This window comes from Amblyraja radiata, chromosome 30, assembly GCF_010909765.2.
Source record: "Amblyraja radiata isolate CabotCenter1 chromosome 30, sAmbRad1.1.pri, whole genome shotgun sequence".
Taxonomy (NCBI): domain Eukaryota; kingdom Metazoa; phylum Chordata; class Chondrichthyes; order Rajiformes; family Rajidae; genus Amblyraja; species Amblyraja radiata.
This window is the reverse complement of record NC_045985.1, coordinates 20,996,923-21,015,516: the sequence shown is the minus strand read 5'-3', so window position 1 is coordinate 21,015,516 and position 18,594 is coordinate 20,996,923.

The window sequence follows — 18,594 nt, the reverse complement described above, 5'->3', positions numbered from 1 at the left end:
TTGCGTTCAGACGTAATGACGCGCACGCAGATGGACGGCCCTTCTTCACGTGGTCACTCGCGTGACTCCGAAGTAAAATTGGAGATTTGATCTCCCACTAAACTCATCAGCTGGGAAGCATCATTGAGTCAGAGGTTTAGACTCTCCTACCACCTTCACTGGAAGCTCATTCCCCACAGCCACCACTCTCTGAGTAAAGAAGTTCCCCCTCATGTTACCCCTAAACTTCTGTCCCTTATCCCCTGACTCCGCTATCTTTAAGAGCCCTATCTAGCTCTCTCTTGAAAGTATCCAGAGAACCAGATTCCAATGCTCTCTGAGGCAGAGAATTTCACACTCGCAGCTCTCTGTGAGAAAAAGTGTTTCCTCATCTCCGTTCTAAATGGCTTACCCCTTATTCTTAAACTGTGGCCCCTGGTTCTGGACACCTCCAACATCGGAACATGTTTCCTGCCTCTAGCATGTCCAAACCCTTAACAATCTTATATGTTTCAATAAGAGTCCCTCTCATCCTTCTGAACTCCAGAATGTTCAAGCCCAGCCGCTCCATTCTCTCAGCATAAGACAGTTCCGCCATCCCGGGGATTAACCTTGTAAAACTCCCTCAATAGCAAGAATGTCCTTCCTCAAATTACGGGACCAAAACTGCACACAATACTCCAGGTGTGGTCTCACTAGGGCTCTGTACAACTGCACAAGGACCTATTTGCTCCTATACTTGACTCATCGTGTTATAAAGGCCAACATGCCATTCGCTTTCTTCACTTCCTGCTGTACCTGCATGCTTACTTTCATAGACTGATGAACAAGGACCCCCAGATCCCGTTGTACTTTCCCTTTTTCCAACTTGATGCCATTTAGATAATAATCTGCCTTCCTGTTTTTAATACCAAATTGGATGACCTCACACTTATCCACATTAAACTTCATCTGCCATGCATCTACCCACTCCCCCAACCTGACCAAGTCACCTTGCATTCTCATACCATACTCCTCACAGTTCACACTGCCACCCAGCTATGTGTCATCTGTAAATTTGCTAATGTTACTTTGAATTCCTTCATCCAAATCATTGATGTATATTGTAAATAGCTGCGGTCCCAGCACCGAGCCTTGTGGTACCCCACTAATCACTGCCTACCATTCTGAAAGGGCCCCGTTAATCCCTACTCTTTGTTCCCTGTCTGCCAACCAATTTTCTATCCATGTCAGCACTCTATCCCGAATACCATGTGCCCTAATTTTGCCCACTAAACTCGTATGTGTGACCTATTCAAATGCTTTCTGAATGTCCAGGTACACTACATCCACTGACTCTCCCTTGTCCATTTTCCTGGTTACATCCTCAAAAAATTCCAGAAGATTAATCAAGTATGATTTTCCCTTCGTAAATCCATGCTGACTCGGACTGATCCTGTTACTGCTATCCAAATGTGCGGCTATTTCATCTTTTATAATTGACTCCAGCAACTTCCCCACCACCGATGTCAGGCTAACTAGTCTATAATTCCCTGTTTTCTCTCTCCCGCCTTCCTTAAAAAGCCATGGTTGTACATTACAGAATTAGGCCCTTCGGCCCATCACGTCCATGACCACCTTTTCCCCAGCTCAACTAATCGATTTGCTCACATTACATCGCTATTCTTCTACACATCACCTAGTGCCTTAAGTATAGTGATTATATCTCATTCCACCACCTCCTCTGTAGCATGTTCCACATATCACCAACTCTCAGTGTAAAGAAAACTTCCAACTCAGAACCTCTTTAAAACTCCTTGCTCTAAAGATAAACATGCACTCTCTTGATCTGATATCCCTGAATGCAAATAAGGTTTTAATAATCTACCCTGCATCCTGCTGCAGATTTTGACAACCTTCTCATCTATCCACAATTTTTGAGTCCTCCACAGACTAGTAAGATTAAACGAGAACTTACCAGTTGGAAGTTTGATCTTTATTTTATGAGGAGTTACGTCGAGGGACTACGTGCAGAAGGCCGTCCAGGCGCACGCGTGTCAAACTTCAAAGCAGCGGTGTGAAATCACAGATGATCTACTCCGAAGCACAATAGTAAGCTACGTGATACAAACTTAACTTACCTTTGATCTTATTAGGGTGGGAGCGGAGGGCACGTAGTCTCTCGACGTAACTCCTCAAAAAAGAAAGATCAAACTTCAAACTGGTAAGTTCTCGTTTAATCTTACTATTTTACTTCGGAGTCACGAGTGTGACTACGTGAAGATTTTAAAGCTTCTGTGATTTTAGGCCGTAGATTGAGTTCCGGCGTATCACTGCATTTTGCTTGACTATGAGTGAACACAGTTAATAACATGCAAAACCATCATACATGTTTAATTAATTAATTAATGGTTTATATTATGAGAAACATTATGTGTCCCTTTTTAATCACTAGGGACATCTTATACTGAATTCAACCCAGTACCATCAAATACACCAGGGTCTGCAATTTCTTTGTGAGAATACTTGTGAAACATCCTTTCACTTGCCCATCCTGAGGCCGTGAGGATATGGTCTATTGGCACGTCCAAATCCTTGGCCGCCAATGTTGCCGCCACCCTGGTGGAATGAGGTTTAAATTTGTCCGTATCAATTCCTGCATCCAATAGCACCTTCTTCAGCCATCTTGAAATTGTTTGTGTTGTCACTTTTATGTGTGGCTTTTTATGGCTGATGAATAATGCAGATTCTGCACCTCTCAGATGTTTGGTCGTTTCAATGTAGTATTTTAAATATGTAACTACGCAAAGTCTTTGATCTGAAGGATATGCTGAAAAACCCAATTTACACCCCAAGACTCCTGGTCTGCTCTGTTTTAGCAGGTCATAGACATAGAATGTAATTTCCTCTGATTTAATTCCCATTCTGTCTATCCTTAACTTGTGTAATGTTTGTACTCTTTGGGCTGAGACTAAAGCCATTAACATGACTACTTTCATCGTAATTTTGTCTAACGACAAATTTGAGATGGGATCCCAGTGGCTAAGTAGCAATAGTACATCCCTCACATTCCAGATTTCCGTATATCTCGGTCTGGGACGTTTAGCATTAAAGATGCCTTTCATGTACAGGTGCACAACCTTTTATCCGGAGTTCCGGAAACCCAAAAGCTCCGAAAACCGGACATTTTTTCCAGGATGTCGTCTGCACACCAAAGCTCGCGTTTGGCGCCAAACTTGACCCGAAACGACCCACGGTCAACCCAGGTCTGTACTCTGTAGCGGCTGCCTCCTCCCCGGAGACCGGGGAGACACTTAAACATCCGTAAATCATTGCTTAAATGTTAGTCAGTTAGTTTGGAGGGCTTTTATGTGGGGTGGGGGGGTGAAGGGGGAAACTTTAATTCTTAGTCCCCTACCTGGTCGGAGAGGCGGGGAGCGGGCAATGCCTTACCGGGTCGCCGTGCAGTAAGCTCCGGAGCGCTGTGGCCGCCGACTCCCAACATCGCGGAGCTGGGGCTGCGGGCGTCCGGCCGCGGGCAGCGCCGGTTGTAGCTCCGACCCCGGCGAACTCTACCACTGGCTGCGCGGCGCTCCAAATCCAGCGCCGCCCGCGGCCGGACACCCGCAGCCCCAGCTCCGCGATGTTGGGAGTCGGCGGCCACAGCGCTCCAGACCTTACCGCACGGCGACCCGGTAAGGCATTGCCCGCTTCCCGCTGGTATCCCAGCGCTGTGGCCGCCGACTGCCAACATCGCGGGGCTGCGGGCATCCGGCCGCGGGCGGCGCTGGATTTGGAGCGCCGCGCAGCCAGTGGTAGAGTTCGCCGGGGTCGGTGCCCCAACCGGCGCCGCCCGCAGCCACAGCTCCGCGATGTTGGGAGTCGGCGGCCACAGCGCTCCGGAGCTTACTGCACGGCGACCCGGTAAGGCATTGCCCGCTCCCCGCCTCTCCGACCAGGTAGGGGACTAAGAATTAAAGTTTCCCCCTTCACTCCCCCCCCACATAAAATCCCTCCAAACTAACTGACTAACATTTAAGCAATGATTTACAATGATTCCCCGGTCTCCGGGGAGGAGGCAGCCGCTCCAGACTTTTCAAGCCGCCCGCGCTGCCTACCTAATCTATGTTAAAAATCTTCCATTCCGAAATCCGAAAAATTCCGAAATCCGAAAAGTGTCTGGTCCCAATGCTTTCGGATAAAAGGTTGTGTACCTGTATCTACAAATCAAAGGGTGTGATCCTAGAACTTCACGTTCCGATGGTTTCGATAAGTATGCCGACAAAGTACTCCTTGCTGTATTGATCGCACTATAGCTTAAGTTATCATCAAAGTGTAATTTTGACACGAATTCTATAACATCTGAAGTGTCTGCAGTGTCGTAAGAAATATTTTGTGTTGAACAAATTGTTCCCATTTCTTAATGTAAGAGATGTACTGCTTCTGGGTACTATCCCTGCATGATCCTGTAATTACATCCATAGAGCGATCTGATAGCCTTCTTCCAACATATGGTCTTTTTAGAATCTGCAAATCAATAAATCAATATGATCATGTAAAGGATGAAATTCACCAGTTACAGGGTGCACAAGTAGGTGTTCTTGTCTAAAGACATTCATAATGGGTTCAGTCACCATTTTTAACACCAATGGATGCCATGTTTGTGTGGGCCATCTGGAACCACCAACAATCGTGAAGCATAATCTTGTTTGATCTTCTGTAGACACCTACTGATCAGACAAAAGGGAGGAAATGCATACAAAAACATTCCACCCCAATTTAACGTAAACGCATCTACCCCTTGTCGCACCTGGGTCTGGCTCCCATAAAACACTATTTGCCAAACACAAATCAACCTACTGAAGAAGGGTCTCGACCCGAAACATCATTCACTCCTTCTCTCCTGAGATGCTGCCTGTCCCGCTGCGTTGATGTTGAGAGGTTGCAGGGTGACCTACACAGGTTGAGTGTGTGGGCAGATGCAGTATAATATAGATAAATGAGAGGTTATCCACTTTTGTGGCAAAACAAGGGGGCAGATTATTATCTCAATGGGGTTAGGTTAGGTAAGGGGGAGGTACAGTGAGACCTAGGTGTCCTTGTACACCGGTCGCTGAAAGTTGGTGTGCAGGTACAGAAGGCAGTGAAGAAAGCTAATGGAATGTTGGCCTTCATAACAAGAGGATTTCAGTATAGGAGGAGAGAGGTCCTTCTGCAGTTGTATAGGGCTCTGGTAAGACCACATCTGGAGTATTGTGTACAATTTTGGTCTCCGAATTTGAGGAAGGACATCCCTTTGAGGTAGGTTCACGAGATTGATCCCTGGGATGGCGGGACTGTCATATGAGGAAAGATTGAAAAGACTAGCCTTGTATTCACTGGAGTTTAGAAGGATGAGAGGAGATCTTATAGAAACATAAAATTATAAAAGGGCTGGACAAGCTAGATGCAGGAAAAATGTTCCCAATGTTGGGCGAGCCCAGAACCAGGGGCCACAGTCTTAGAATAAAGAGGAGGCCATTTAAGACTGTGAGAAAAATCGTTTTCACCCAGAGAGTTGAGAATTTGTGGAATTCCCTGCCACAGAGGGCAGTGGAGGCCAAATCACTGGAAGGATTTAAGAGCTCTAGGGGCTAGTGGAGTCAAGGGATATGGTGAGTAGGCAGACACGGGTTATTGATTGGGAACAATCAGCCATGATCACAATGAATGGCGGTGCTGACTCGAAGGGCCGAATGGCCTCCTCCTGCACCTATTTTCTATGTATGATTACTCCAGCTTTTTGTGTCTATTTACAATTCAACCTTCTCTGGTCCGGAAGTGGTTTAGTTTACGCCCCCTCGCGGCACGCATTGTATGGGCGGTTCTGTCCAACACAGCAGAGCAGGCAGTTACATGTCAACACGCTGCAGCGTCCTTAACTGGGTCGCCGCTCCCCGCTCATCGCCCCCCCCCCCCTCAAACTTTACCCCACAACCCTCACCCCCTCGCCATCAGCCCCCAAATCCCTCTCACCTTCTCCGCCATCTCCCCCTCTCTCACGTCACCGGGCTGCAGGGACTCGGGCAGCGTCTGTGGGGCGGTGAGATGGTCATTGCTCGGGGTCGGGAACCTGCCTGATGCACAGATTCTGCCCGACCCACCGGGTTTACCAGCTCCTCCCCGGGGTCACACATCATTCCCACCGTCTTTTATTGACACGCCCGCGCTCAACTCCCATCCCCGCCTCCCACATTTCCTTTTATCCCCCCCCCCCCCCCCCCCCTCCTCCTTCCACCTTCCACCTCCTCCTCCGAGCCAGCACCGCCATTCAATATGATCATTGCTGGTCATCCTAAATCAGGGTGAAAAATGGATTTCCTCATATCACTCCCTAATGGCCCACTCCTTATTCTTAAACTGTGACCCCCTGGTTCTGGACTCCCCCCAACATCGGGAACATTTTTTCTGCATCTAGCCTTTTTCACAGAGAGAGTTGTGAGTGTGGAATTCTCTGCTTCAGAGCGCGGTGGAGGCCAGTTCTCTGGATACTTTCAAGAGAGAGCTAGTTAGGGCTCTTAAAGATAGCGGAGTCAGGGGATATGGGGAGAAGGCAGGAACAGAGTACTGACTGGGCAAGATCAGCCATGATCACATTGAATGGTGGTGCTGCTGAATGGCCTAATCCTATTGTCTATAACCTGTTTTACACATTTCTAGAAGAGCCCTTTCATCCTTCTAAATTCCAGTGAATACAAGCCCAGTTGATCCATTCTTTCATTATATGTCAATCCTACCTGTTGTATTAACTGGATAACACTGAGATAGGAGTTTGTCACTGGATCTATGTACACATACAATAATGAACCAACACCAATGGCCTTCGTTACATCAGGCAGAGGCTGACATGACAGGCAGCGGGTGTTATAATAAATCTGATTTAATATGTGCAAAGCCATGTTACAATGTCACCACAAGCTGCACAAAAACGTGCAGAACAAACATCCATTGCATCAATAGTCAGATTTTCTATAAATTACAGTTTCCCAAAGAGCAACAGATGCAACAATAGTCAATGGGGATTGGATAGATGTTGTATACATAGACTTTGGTAAAGTTGACGACAAGATTCTTATAGAACATAGAAAAGTACAACACAGGCCCTTCGGCCCACAATGTCCATTCTGAACACGATGCCAAAATAACCTCATCGCATCTGCCTGTATGATCCATAATCCCCCCATAACCACGTGCCTCTTAAACACCACTATCATATCTGCCTCCACCACCACCCTTGACCATGTGTTCCAGGCCCCCATCACTTTGTAACAAAGTAAAACTTGCCCACACATCTAAATATGACTAAAACTCTCATCTTGTTTGTTTCTATGTCTGTCTGTGCGGAGTTCCTGAAATTACGCCAAAACGGTACAAAATAGCACTACAATTATGGACCACCTTAATCACCGTTGTCCTGTGGTGTGATGTAACAAGTTTAGTTCAGATTGATGGTATATTTTACAAGTCATTCACATTGTGAACTTTTACAATGTAACACTGTGTTTCTAAAGTCTAAAGGCATCATGTTCGGCACGGACATTGTACTGCGCTAGGAATTAAAAAAATACAGAGAAAAGACAAAGAGACGGAGAACAAGGACAGAATCTTCAAACCCCAATCGGTGACATCACGGCTTGTTGGTGACCATGGTCCCCAATTCCTCATAGTTCATACAGTCTGTAATCTTCATCTGTCCAGTGATCTCCCCTCCCCCTACACGCCCCCACAGTGTCAGGCTGGGGGGCTCTGGGACCATGGACAGGGGGCTCACATCTGACACAGAGACGGGACAGCAGCAAACTTGTTCCCCATCACCCAGCAACGGGGTGCACTGTGACCCCCCACGTACACCGGTCCACACTCTGCAACACTCCCGGTCGCACACCGTCACGCTCCTTGTTCCTGCGAGAGAGAAGGAGAGAGGGAGAGAGGGAGAGAAGGTCCTGTGTTAGTGACCGGACATTATGGCCCATCCATCCCATGCACTAGGGGGCAGCATCACCCCACAAAGTTAGCTGAGAGAGAGGGGGTGTCTGGGGGGCAGATGGGAGGGGCGACGGAGAGCAGCGTTGCAGGGAATGCGTCGCTGACCCGGCGGCTGCAGCAATCTTCTGCGATGCAGGTGTAGGTGTAGGTGCAGGTGCAGGTGTGCTGCCCCGGGTCCGGCAGGTACAGCACGGCTCCGGGGAAGGTGGCGTTCCCCACACCGGGATCCTGCGATCGCCGCTCCCACCGGTAGGTGACGGGGCAGCCGCTGACGGTGGAGCAGTTCAGCGTGAGATGCGACGAGTTGCGGCTGACCTCCACGGTCGGTGTGGACATCGGCTCTGCAAGGCAGCACAGTGTAAAGTCCAGCTAATCCGCAGGGAGTTCAAGTCCATAGCCCACTAAAGGCGGCAGCACCAGCAGATATGGTGGTAAAGAAGGAGTGTGGTGTGTCTGACTTCAATGTATAGGGGCATTGAACACAAGATGTAGGAAGTCATGATGCAGTTGTATACGACTCTGGTTAAGCCCCATATGGAGTATTGTGTGTAGTTTTGGTCGCCCCATTACATGGGGGATGGTGCAGAGGTAGTTTACCAGAATGCTGCCTGGATTAGATGGTTTCAGCTACAGGGAGAGGTTGGGTTGATTTTGGATTTGGATGTGGAGAGGATGTTTTCACTCGTGGGAGAGTCCAGGACTAGAGATCATAGCCTAAGAGTTGTAGGACTTTGATTTAGGAGAGACTAGGAGAAATCTCTTTAATCAGAGGGTGGTGAATCTGTGGAATTCTTTGCCACAGAAGGCTGTGGAGGCCATCAGTGGATATTTTAAAATCAGAGATAGATAGATTCTTGATTAGTATGGGTGTCAGAGGTTATGAGGAGAGGGCAGGAGAATGGGGTTGGGAGGGAGAGATAGATCAGCCATGATTGAATGGCGGAGTGGACTTGATGGGCCGAATGGCCTAATTCTACTCCTATCACTTATTGATAATAGGTGCAGGATTAGGCCATTCGGCCCCTCGAGCCAGCGCCACCATTAAATGTGATCACGGCTGGTCATCCACAATCAGTACCCGTTCCTGCCTTCTCCCCATATCCGCTGACTCCACTATCTTTAAGAGTTCTGTCTAGCTCTTTCTTGAAAGCATCCAGAGAATTGGCCTCCACCGCCATCTGAGGCAAATAATTCCATCTCGTCGTCTGGGAATCGCCGGCAGTTAAATGAAGCCAAGCACTACTACAGATCTCTAAATTGATGGGTTCACAAATGGAAAGTGTTAAAAATGCTTTGTGTAAAATGGAATTATTTGCAACGCTTTCAGTGTCCTTTAGGTGGCGACTCTTTGCATTCCTTGTGCTGTGTGCAGGCGGGTGGGACCAGACCAGAATGCCCAGAGGGTCAGCATGGACCATGTGGGCCGAAGAGCCAGTCTGGATACTGTACAACTCTCCACGATGCTACTCACCGACCACTCGCAGCTCAAACTGCTCCCGGTTCCTCAGCTCCCTGCCCAAGTAATTTATCTGCACCTCGTACGTCCCCTGGGCACCTGGACTCACGGCCCGCAGATCGATGAAGGCGTCCCGTCCGAAGTGGACCCTGTCCCTGTAGGACGGGCGGACCCAGTGCGGATATTCCGGGCTGTCAGACTTCCAGGCCAGGATTGCAAGATCGGGTTGGATCCGCTCCATCACCACCACAAACCTCTCCTGGCTGTGATGTAGGACGGGGAACCTCACCTTTCCACCCACGGGGACGGTGGTGATGGAGCCGGCGATGGCTGACGTTCCTGCTCTGCACAGCACCGCAGTGTGGAGGCCTGCAACACAACAAGGGCCGGGGATGGTACACAATCCAGCGGTGATGGGGGCTGACTGGAGACATGGGACAAGAGCAGACAAGGCACCGTGCAACACGATAGGCAACATGTAGTGGCCGCACCAGTGTGGACCTCTGATCACCGTGCTGTAGGAAGGTGCAGTGGAGGTTCACCAGCACATCGCATGTGACAGATACAGCACAGAAACAGGCCATTCAGACCATATCGCCTCTACCAAAAATGTATCTACACAAACTCATCCCTTCTGCCTACATCCTGCCCATATGGAAAAATGTTCCCCATGTTGGGGGAGCCCAGAACCGAGGGTCACGCTGAAGAGTAAGGGGTAGGCCATTTAGGACTTTTCACACGGAGAGTTGTGATTCTGTGGAATTCTCTGCCTCAGAGGGCGGTGGAGGTCGGTTCTCTGGAAACTTTCAAGAGAGAGCTAGATAGGGCTCTGAATGATCGTGGATTCAGGGGATATGGGGAGAAGTCAGGAACGGGGTACTGATTGTGGATGATCAGCCACGATCACATTGAATGGCCGAAAGGCCTACTTCTGCACCTGTTGTCTATCGTCTATTGAGATGCGGAAAAACTTCTTCACCCATAGAGTTGCGAGTCTGCGGAATTCTCTGCCACAGAAGGCAATGGAGACCAATTCACTGGGTGTTTTCAAGAGAGAGATATATATGGCTCTCAGGGCTAACGGAATTAAGGGATAAGGGGAAAAAGCAGGAATGATGATCATCCATGATCATAGTGAATGGTGGTGCTGGCTCGAAGGGCCTACTCCTGCACCTACTGTTTCTACATTTCTTCAAATCTTCCATATCCCTGTACCTGTCCAAATGTTTAATATCATACTAACCTCTACAGCTTCCTCCGGCAGATCATTCTATAACCCCCCCCCCCCCCCCCCCCTGGCTTCCACTGCCTTCTTTGGCAGATAATTCCACAGATTCACAACTAGTTAGGGAGTAGTTGGAGACCTTTCTACCCCAACTAGTCTGAAGATGTCTCGACCTGAAACATCACCCATTCCCTCTCTCCAGAGATGCTGCCCATCCCGCTGAGTTACTGCAGCATTGTGTGTCTGTCTGTAAGCTGTTTGTGTGTGAAACTAAACCACAGCCAAGGTTCAGATGAACCCACATCTTAAAGTATGTACAGGGGCCGAGAACATGGTCTGCACAGCGGTAGAGTTGCTGCCTCACAGCGCCAGGGACCCGGGTTTGATCCTGACTACGGTGCTGTCTGCACTTAGTTTGAAAGTTTTCCCTGTGACTGCGTGGGTTTTCTCCGGGTGCCCCGGTTTCATCCCACATCTCCCCTTCTCCACCAGTCTAAAGGTTCGCCTGTTCATTCCCCCCACAGATGCTGCCCGACCCGCTGATTTCCTCCAGCACTGTGTTTTACCGACAATTGTGCACTCCTGACTGGTTTTATTTCAGTTTAGAGATACCTCTACAGCTGGGAACAGGCCCTTCGGCCCATCGACTCAGCGCCGACCAGCGATCACTGATTCTAACCTACATGCACTAGCAACAGGTGCTAGTGGAATCAAGGGAAAAGGGGAGAAAGCAGGCACGGGTTATTGATTGGGGACAATCAGCCATGATCACAATGAATGGCGGTGCTGGCTCGAAGGGCCGAATAGCCTCCTCCTGCACCTATTGTCTATGTTTCTATGACAATTTACAGAAGCCAATTAACCTACAGACCTGAGATAGACACAAAAAGCTGGAGTAACTCTGCGGGACAGGCGGCACCTCTGGAGAGAAGGAATGGGTGACGTTTCTGGTGGAGTCCCTTCTTCAGACCCGAAATGTCACCCGGTGGAAACCCACACGGTCACGGGGAGACCGAACAAACCCCGTACAGACAGCGCCCGGAGTCAGGATCTAAACCCGAGTCCCTGGTGCTGAGAGGCAGCAGCAACACGCGGGCCGAGTGGCCTCTCTCTCTGTGTACCTGCCAGCAGCCACAGCAGACACCCCACCTTCCAGATAGAGCGCCGCATCCCTGGTGGTCTCCCGGTCCCGTCTGCTCAACGGGCGCCGACTCCACGTTGCACCGAGTCACCCCGAGTCAAGCGGCGCGCTGGGCTGGAGGAGAGAGCGAGATGTATTAGTGCGGGGGCGCGGGGGGGCAGGCGAGTGGGGGGGGGGGGGGGTTATGGCAAGAGATGCAGGGGAGGGGGGGGGGGAAGATGCAGCGAGAGAAGAGGAGGGGGGATGGGGGAAGAGGGGAGAGGTGCGGGGAGGAAGGGGGAGAGGTGCAGGGTGGGAAGGAGGTGCGGGGAGGGGAGGGAAAGGAGCGGTGAGAGGGGAGGGGGAGAGGAGGGGGAGGGGAGGGGAAAGGAGCGATGAGAGGGGAGGGGGAGGGTGCGGGGAGGGGGGGAGAGGAGCTAGATGTAAAAAGCTGGAGTAACTCAGCGGGACAGGCAGCATCTATGGAGAGAAGGAATGGGTGACGTTTCGGGTCGAGACCCTTCTTCAGACCGGTTAGGAAGAAGGGAAACGAGAGATACAGACGGTGATGTGGAGAGATAAAGACCAATGAATGAAAGATCTGCACAAAAGTTACGATGATAAAGGAAACAGGCTGTTTGTTGGGTGCAAATGAGAAGCTGGTGCGACTTGGGTGGGGGAGGGATGGAGAGACAGGGAATGCCGGGGCTGCCTGAAGTGAGAGAAATCAATATACATACCACTGGGCAGTGAGCTGCCGGGAGCGGAGACAGTAACTCACCAGCAACGGCGGGAACTGAAATACTGTCGATTGTAATTTTAGAATTAACCTCTCTGATGGTGAATTGGTTTAAAGTTTAAATCCCACATTGTTACTCAGCCAATGAGTGGGTTCAGGGCGAGGCTTGCAGTGTCCTCGGGTTCAAAGATCCTATTTATACTGTATTGTAATGTGGGCGTTGCTGATCCACACAGTATAGCGGCACAAATTGCCAGTTTACGACAAACCTCCGTGTAAACCCTCATCTACAGTTGCGTCCGACACAGTAGATGGACACAGAGTGCTGAGAGGATTATATCCACTGCTGGAGATCCCTTAAGCCTCAAGGTGTCTCTGGAGAAGGGTCTCGGCCCACAATGTCACCTATTCCTTTCTCTCCACAGATGCTGCTCGACCCACTGAGTAACTGCAGGATTTAGTGACTGTCTTTGGTGTGAAGCAGCAAAGGCAGATCCTTGCTCCACTTCAGTGATGTGGTCAGGGGGAGGGAGAGAGAGGGGCTGCTGTTGTTGAGGGTCTATTGGCCTGGGTTAGACTGGGGGCCAAGGCTGGGAGACAAGGCAGAGGGGGAAGGCCGGCTGTACAACTCCAGGCCCAGGCTGTGGGGTCCCGGGCTAGGCCGCTGCCCCGCCGCAGGGAGCGGAACTCCAGGCCCAGGCTGCGGATCCCGGGCTAGGCCGCGCCGTGGGGGTTGCTGGGAGTTGTAGTCCGTACTACCCGGAAGACGACGGTGGTGAGGGAGATTCACACTGAGGGGGGGGAGGGAGGGAGGGAGATCCACACTGAGGGGGGGGGGGGGAGGGAGGGAGGGAGATCCACACTGAGGGGGGGGGGGAGGGAGGGAGGGAGATCCACACTGAGGGGGGAGGGAGGGAGGTCCACACTGAGGGGGGGAGGAGGGAGGGAGGGAGATCCACACTGAGGGGGGGAAGGAGGGAGGGAGGGAGTTCCACACTGAGGGGGGAGGAGGGAGGGAGGGAGGGAGATCCACACTGAGGGGGGGGAGGGAGGGAGGGAGATCCACACTGAGGGGGGGGAGGGAGGGAGGGAGGGAGATCCACACTGAGGGGGGGGAGGGAGGGGGGGAGGGAGATCCTCACTGAGGGGGGGGAGGAGGGAGGGAGGGAGGAGGGAGGGAGGGAGATCCACACTGAGGGGGGGAGGAGGGAGGGAGGGAGGGAGATCCACACTGAGAGGGGGGAGGAGGGAGGGAGGGAGATCCACACTGCGAGGGGGGAGGAGGGAGGGAGGGAGATCCACACTGAGGGGGGGAGGAGGGAGGGAGGGAGATCCACACTGAGGGGGGGAGGGAGAGAGGGAGATCCACACTGAGGGGGGGGGAGGAGGGAGGGAGGAGGGGAGGGAGGGAGGGAGATCCACACTGAGGGGGGGAGGAGGGAGGGAGATCCACACTGAGGGGGGGAGGAGGGAGGGAGATCCACACTGAGAGAGGAGGGAGGAGGGAGGAAGGGAGATCCACACTGAGGGGGGGGGGAGGGAGGGAGATCCACACTGAGAGGGGGGGGAGGAGGGAGGGAGGGAGATCCACACTGAGGAGGGGGGAGGAGGGAGGGAGGGAGATCCACACTGAGGGGGGGAGGAGGGAGGGAGGGAGGGAGATCCACACTGAGAGGGGGGAGGAGGGAGGGAGGGAGATCCACACTGCGAGGGGGGAGGAGGGAGGGAGGGAGATCCACACTGAGGGGGGGGGGGGAGGGAGGGAGGGAGATCCACGCTGAGGGGGGGGAAGGAGGGAGGGAGGGAGATCCACACTGAGGGGGGGAGGAGGGAGGGAGGGAGATCCACACTGAGGGGGGGGGGGAGGGAGGGAGGGAGATCCACACTGAGCGGGGGGGGAGGAGGGAGGGAGATCCACACTGAGGGGGGGAGGAGGGAGGGAGGGAGGGAGATCCACTCTGAGGGGGAGGGGAGGAGGGAGGGGGGGAGGGAGATCCACACTGAGGGGGGGGGGGAGGAGGGAGGGAGGGAGATCCACACTGAGGGGGAGGGGGGGGGGGGAGGTACCAGTGTAAGTTGGGCCACTGACAGCAACGTTGTGGAGAGTTGCAACAATCACGAATGACCAAACCCAAGGCAAGAACTGGCCTTGCTCAGCCGACGGTTAACCTCTAACGGAGACTGAAGTTCAGCACAGTGGCCATAAACTATACACCTGTAGACGTCCTGGTAGAAATCTTCCCCAAAACACCATCCAGCATAAACCCCCCCTTGCGCTAGACGTGTGGAGATGCCAGCATGGGTTTAGTTTAGAGACACAGCACGGCAACAGGCCTTTCGACCCACCAACTCCGTGCCGACCAGCGATCCCCGCTCACTATCACTATCACACACACACTGGGAACAACTTACAATGTTTACAGAAGTCGTTAACCCACAAACCTGTTGGTCTTTGGAGATTGTACGATGATACGGGCGTTTTCTGTTGTGTAGGGGCAGCGGATGCTGGCAGTGGGCGGTGAAATGCTGATGGGTGAACTGGACATCTCCACCGATGAGTTCATCCTGGACGAAGTGGACAGTGAGTACCGTTCCTCCTGCGCCTACTGTACGATGGGCGCTGCTGGCTAACCTGTTCGGCTTCACACGACAGCTGTTAATAAAAGTAGATACAAGTAATTGCAGATGTAGGTTTATACTACAATAAAACACAGAGTACTGGAGTAACAAATGGGTGGTCAGACAGCACCTCTGGATAACATGGATAAGCAGTGTTTTGAGTAATAAGGGTCTCATAGATACATAGACAATAGGTGCAGGAGTAGGCCATTCGGCCCTTCGAGCCTGCACCGCCATTCAATATGATCATGGCTGATCATCTAACTCAGTATCCCGTACCTGCCTTCTCTCCATACCCCCTGATCCCTTTAGCCACAAGGGCCACATCTAGCACAGACATAGGGTTGCCAACTTTCTCACTCCCAAATAAGGGACAAAAGGTCAAATACGGGACAAATTCCCAACGGCAATTCGTTGACCGACTGGGCCGTGGCTGGTTGAATGATGAGTTGGCCCGGGTGCTGGACTGCACACAAAGCCCAACCTGCGGGCCAGCTGAGGAGTTTTAGCCCGGGCGCAACATCGCGCGCAAAGTCCGTCGCCCCATCCAACTCATGAACCGACGATCGGCCATGAGAAGTAGGGGTGGTGGTGGTGTCGTCGGTCAGTGAAGGTCTGAAGGTCGGACAGCTGGCCGGGCTGCCGACCGACTGACGGGGCCACGGGCGAGGCACTGCTGCTGCTGCACTCCATGCGCTGCACTACTTCGGGATGGGGTGAGGCGGGGGCCAGACGTGGCGCTCCGCCCTGACCCGACAGTCCCCTCGACCCGAGTAGTGGCAGTCAAATACGGGACAACGGCGGTTCTGTACGGGACAAACCAATTTAGAGGCCAATGTATGGGATGTCCCGGTTAATACGGGACACTTGGCAACCCTAGTCACAGAGTCTTCGAACCAGCACCGCCATTCAGTGTAATCATGGCTGATCATCCACAATCAGTACCCCGTTCCTGCCTTCTCCCCATAACCCCTGACTCCTCTATCTTTAAGAGATCTGTCTAACTCTTTCTTGAAAGCATCACAACTCTCTGGGTGAAAATGTTTTTTCTCATCTCCGTTATAAATGGCCTACCCTTTATTCCTAAACTGTGTGGCCCCTGGTTCTAGACTCCCCAACATCAGGAACCCCTGACACCCGTACTAATCAAGAATCTATCTATCTCTGCATTAAAAATATCCACTACCTTGGCCTCCACAGCCGTCTGTGGCAAAGAATCCTACAGATTCACCACCCTCTGCCTAAAGAAATTCCTCATCTCCTTCTGAAACGAAGGTTTTTTTATTCTGAGGCAGTGACCTCTGGTCCTCGACTCTCCCACTAGTGGAAACAACCTCTCCACATCCACTCTATCCAGGCTTTCCACTATTTGTAAGTTTCAATGAGGGCCCTATCATCCTTCTAAACTCCAGCGAGTATAGGCCCAGTGCCGACAAACACTCATTCCTGCTTGAGTCCAGCACCAGAGAGCAGAATGTGGTTAACAGCAGCTCTCTGTCTCACTCTACCAACCTCCCCAGTCTGTAATAACCGCTGTCCCACTTAGGAAACCTGAACGGAAACCTCTGGAGACTTTGCGCCCCACCCAAGGTTTCCGTGCGGTTCCCGGAGGTTGCAGGTGGTTGCAGGTAGTGGAAGCAGGTAGGGAGACTGGCAAAAACCTCCGGGAACCGCACGGAAACCTTGGGTGGGGCACAAAGTCTCCAGAGGTTTCGGTTCAGGTTTCCTAAGTGAGACAGGGGCATAACTCCACTCGCAGCCCCCCCACCCCCACCCCTCCCTCCCCCGGAACCAACCTCTTGGGTGTCGTCGCTGCAAAAACACTCCGTTGAAATGGATGGAATGATAGGATCTGCCCCTTCTCCGGGTCCTGTGGAAGGGGGAGGGGGAGGGGCGGAGGGGAGGTAAACAGAGAGATCGACACCGAACCACAACTCTCACCAACTCCTGCAGATGCTCAGTTCTGGGCACCATGCTATAGGAAAGATATTGGCCTTCATAACAAGTGGAGGGGTATAAGAGCAAAGAGGTCATTCTGCAGTTGCGTAGGGTCCTAGTGAGACCACACCTGGAGTATTGTGTCCAGTTTGGGGATGGAGAGGGTGGGGAGAGGGATGGGGGGGTAGAGGGTGGGAGAGGGGGGCGGTGGGGGAGGGGAAGCAGAGGGGGAGCATGTCATGTGGGTTGTAAAGCCGCCACCAATACCACACGCACTCTCTCACCTTGAGCTTCCTCTACAGGGTGCGTGAGCGCTTGAAGCCGGAGTTCTTGTTCTCGGCTTTGATGGCACTGATGGCTCCCATCTTCACCAGCATCTCAGCCTCCACTGTGGCCGTGGCTGTGTCAATCAGCGGCTGCTCGGACAGCGGTGGGGGAGAGGCGGAACACCAGTTAGCGTGGGGCGGGGGAAGGGGCCACTGCAGGCGGGAGGGAGACACACAAAAATATTTTACGCGGCTCGAAGGGCCGAATGGCCTACTCCTGCACCTATTGTCTATTGTCAAGCTGGAAAGGGTTCAGAGATGTTGCCAGAACTAGAGGGTGTGAGCTATAGGGAGAGGTTGAGTTGGCTGGGTCTCTATTCCATGGAGTGCAGGAGGATGAGGGGTGATCTTATAGAGGTGTACAAAATCATGAGAGGAATAGATTGGGTAGATGCACAGAGTCTCTTGCCCAGAGTAGGGTAATCGAGGACCAGAGGTGAAGGGGAAAAGATTGAAAAGGAATCCGAGGAGTAACTTTTTCACACAGTGGGTGTATGGACAAGCTGCCAGAGGAGGTAGTTGAGGCTGGGACTATCCCATTGTTTAAGAAACAGTTGGACAGGTACATGGATAGGACAGGTTTGGAGGGACCAAGAGCGGGCAAGTGGGACTAGGCTAGCTGGGACATTGTTGGACGGTGTGGGCGAGTTGGGCCGAAGGGCCTGTTTATGACAGGCAGCATCTGTGGAGAACATGGATAGGTGACATTTCAGAGTGCTGGAATAATTCAGCGGGTCAGGCAGCATCTCTGGTGAACATGGATATGCGACGTTTCACAGAGTGCTGGAGTAACTCAGCGGGACAGGCAGCATCTCTGGGGAGAAGGAATAGGCGACATTTCGGGTCAAGATCCTTCTTCAGACTGATGTCAGGGGAGGGGGCGGGACAGATAGTATGTTGTCGGAGACAGTAAGACTACTGGGAGAACTGGGAAGGGGAAGGGGATGGAGAGAGAGGGAAAGCAAGTGCTATCTGAAGTTAGAGAAGTCAATGTTCATACTAGTATGTTCATACTAGTGTAAACTACCCAAGTGAAATATGAGGCGCTGTTCCTCCAATTTGCACTGGGCCTCACTCTGACAATGGAGGAGGCCCAGGAGAGAAAGGTCAGATTGGGAATGGGAGGAGGAGTTGAAGTGCTGAGCCACCGGGAGATCAGGTGGGTTAAGGCGGACTGAGCGGAGGTGT